General features: G+C 45.4%; 1 pseudogene; it reads right to left on the reverse strand.

Moving 5' to 3' along the window:
* Positions 1-397: 397 nt before the first annotated feature.
* On the reverse strand, positions 398-3,367 carry LOC118643508 (annotated as a pseudogene).
* Positions 3,368-3,654: the final 287 nt, after the last annotated feature.

The raw sequence follows: 3,654 nt of genomic DNA on the forward strand, positions 1-3,654 counted from the left end.
TTCCAACATTTCACCACATACGTCTTCTTATGCAGTCCAAGCTGAGAATGCCACGTGACTAGCTCACTGCAAAATGCGGCAATTTAATTTTTTCCAATCAAAATAAGAAACAACCCAGTATGATGTAATTTCTATTAACTTTTGAAGGTTTACAGCAGTTAAAGTATTTTTGCTTCTATGTCTGAAGGTTTAAAAAAGTATTTTTCCCCCCATAAAATACAGGAGCAACCAATTTCACCATCAAGTAAAAGTAAAAACCGGGATTCTTGCTTAAATTAGTCCAAAGTGGCATTTAGGAACTTGGTCATAGGCTGCTGCTCTGATACCAAGACAAACCCAAGTAGGGTTAGGGCTGGTTTTGTTTCAGTTTCCTTTTCAGTATCTGATGCTCATGGAGTTAAGTTCTGGAAATGTTCCCATTGTAAGGCAGGGACCTGTCTGGATTCCACCACGTATGCTCCTCGGGTTGGATCCTGGAGGGTGAGGCAGGTTTTTCCAGACCCATGTTGACTATCCAGGAGACGTCAAAGTCAAAAAATTCATTATCTCCTCCTTGGTATTCCATTCCCTGGAAATCTACTTGGTATTGCAAGATACTCCAGTTCCACCAAATCCTCTCCCAAATTAGGATTACTTCTTGAGACGCACCTGTGACAATTTCCAGTGTGGCTCCAACTTTCTTATAGATGTTAGCAGACCATTCCAGCAGGGGCATGCTCACAGTGAGTCCATGTTCTGTCCTGTCTGTCTGTCTGTGAAATGAGATTTGTCCTTCTCTTGTTCTGGAGTTGGATAGATAATTTTCTCCTCTTCTGTTCCTTGGCAATGAAGAAGGTATCTTATTGTATCCAGATGTTCATAGACTATTAGAATTTCTACAGCTTGCATTTCTAAAGCCTTTAGTGTATCTTCAACTCCAAAACAGTACCTGCCCATGTTCTGGCTGATTTCACCAAGGTATCATCCTATTACTTTCTTCTCTTTTTTTTAACTCTTCACCCGAGGATATTTTTCCATTTAGCTTCAGATAGAGTGAGAAGGAGAGAGAGAGAGAGAGAAACATTGATGAGAGAGAGACACTTCAACTGGTTGCCTCCCCTACCACCTGACCAGGGCCAGGACTAAACTGCAACCAAGGTATGTGTCCTTGACCGGAATTGAACCCACGACTCTTTGGTCCACAGGCCATCACTCTAATCGCTGAGCCAAACCAGCCAAGGCTACTCTCTTCTCTTGAATGAATTTCACATTGGAGAGGGCTTCAGTAGATAACTCAATAGGTTGGCTGAATCTATTTTCATCACCATAGGATATATCAACTAATTCTAAAACTTTTGATTGCAACGTCTGATCAAACATATCAGACTGACTGAGTTCAGTTTTAAAATCAGCTGATCCAGGTAAAATGAGATCAACCACATTCACTTCGTCTCAGAAATAAACAGCTGTACAGTCTCAGCTACTTTTCCAACATAGTTATGTTGTTTTTCCATTCCTTTTTGTTGTTGTTGTTGTTAATCTTCACCCAAGGCTACTTTTCCATTGATTTTTAGATAGAGTGGAAAGAGAGAGAAGGGGAGTGGAGGGAAAGAAGGAGGGAGAGAGAAAGAGAAAATTCTGTGTGAGAGAGACACATAGATTGGTTGCTTCCTGCACAACCCCAACCAGGGCTGGGAATGAACCTGCAACCCAGGTATGTGCCCCTGACTTGGAATCAAACTCACGACCCTTTGATCCTCAGATGGACGCTCAAGCCAAACTGGGCAGGGCTCACTTTTCCATTTTATTTTGTTGTTGTTAATCCTCACCTGAGAATATTTTTCTATTTAGCTTTAGATAGAGTGGGAGGAAGGGAGAAACATCAAAGTGAGAGAGACACATCGATTGGTTGCCTCCCCCATGACCCCGACCAGGGCCGGGGAGAAACCACAACCAAGGCATGTGCCCTTGACCAGAATCAAATCTGTGACTTTTTGGTTTGCAGGCTGACACTCTAACCACTGAGCAAAACCGGCCAGGGCTCCATTGATTGATTATTATTTTTTGTTGTTGTTTTTATCCTCATCCGAGGACATTTTTCCATTTTTGTTCAGATAGAGTGGGAGGGAGAGAGAGGAAGAGTGAGAGAAACATCGACGTGAAAGGGACACATCGAGCGGCTGCCTCCCGCACAGCCCTGACCCAACCAGTCTGGGGACAAACTGCAACCAAGGTACGTGCCCTTAGCGGGAACCGAACCCGGGTCTCTCTGGACCACAGGCCAACGCTCTAACCACTGAACCAAACCAGCCAGGGCCATTGATTAATTTTTAGATAGATTGGAAGGGAGGGAGGGAGAGAGAGAGAGAGAGAAACATCAATGTGAGAAAGACACGTCGGTTGGTTGCCTCCCACATGACCCTGACCAGGACCAGGATTGAACCTGCAACCCAGGCACGTGCCCTTGACCAGGAATTGAACCTACGACCCTTCAATCCCCAGGCTGACACTCTAACCGCTGAGCCAAACTGGCCGGGCTCACTTTTCCATTCTTAAACGGGCAAAACGCAAGGCTGACTGACCTCCTCTGGCATGTGTCTCTGGGAGACCCACAGTGAGTTTGGGCAGGACTTCTCTCATGTCCTCGGAGTGTGCCCCACAGTGCGCCCCAAAGTGCACCACTCTGCCACCCTTCACCATGAAGCCAAACTCTCCTGATCTGAAAGCAGAGCTGTGAGCGCCTCTGGATGGGATTTGCTGTCACACAAACACACCGATGTAGTGACTGGAGTGAAAGGTTCAAAATCACCTTGGCTGGTTTGGCTCAGCGGTTAGAGCGTCGGCCTGCGGTCCAGAGAGACCCGGGTTCGGTTCCCGCTAAGCGCACGTACCTCGGTTGCAGTTTGTCCCCGGCCCTGGTTGGTCGTGCGGGTGGCAGCCATGCAATGTGTCCCTTTCACGTCGATGTTTCTCTCTCTCTCTCTCCCTCCTACTCTGTCAGAACAAAAAAATGGAAAAATGTCCTTGGGTGAGGATAAAAAAAAAAAAAAAGAAAGGTTCAAAATCAATGTTGACTTTCTTTTCCTTTCCTTCTTCTGTTACAATTGTACCACAGCAAACAGCCAGGCCATTTCGAGGTACTTTGTGACAAAATCTGAGTCTTTGTTTTACAGATGTAATGGCTCCCAGGACTGAAAGGTGGTTTACTCGTGACTTAATGTTAGATGCAGTTTCCAAACTCATCTGCTAACAATTTTGCCACTTGTGAAATCTGGTCTTTGGGAAGAATGATCAATGATATGCTTGTGCCATTGCCAAAGGCCCAAAAGATGGGAATTGGCTGCTGCCTGGTCCTCCGCATCTGGACATGCATCGAGGGGGCAGCCATCCTGAGGGGTCTGGGTGCCAAGAGGCACGGGGCAGGGGTTGGAGGATGGCGGACACAGCACTCACTGTGGGCTACCTCCAAGCTCTTAACCACCTTCTTTCCATTTACTCGGGGTTTTTTTTTTTTGGTTTTGCTTTGTTTTAAATAAATGCCTTTGTATATCATCGCACATGCACGTAGGGTAATGTTGTCACTTCACAAATGATTCATACATCTTTTATCACTGCCCATTTAAAATATTCTCACTTGTTCCTTTTTCACACAAATCTGGAATGGAAACATTTCCT

Source organism: Molossus molossus, unplaced genomic scaffold (genome assembly GCF_014108415.1).
Source record: "Molossus molossus isolate mMolMol1 unplaced genomic scaffold, mMolMol1.p scaffold_m16_p_4, whole genome shotgun sequence".
Classification (NCBI taxonomy): Eukaryota; Metazoa; Chordata; class Mammalia; order Chiroptera; family Molossidae; genus Molossus; species Molossus molossus.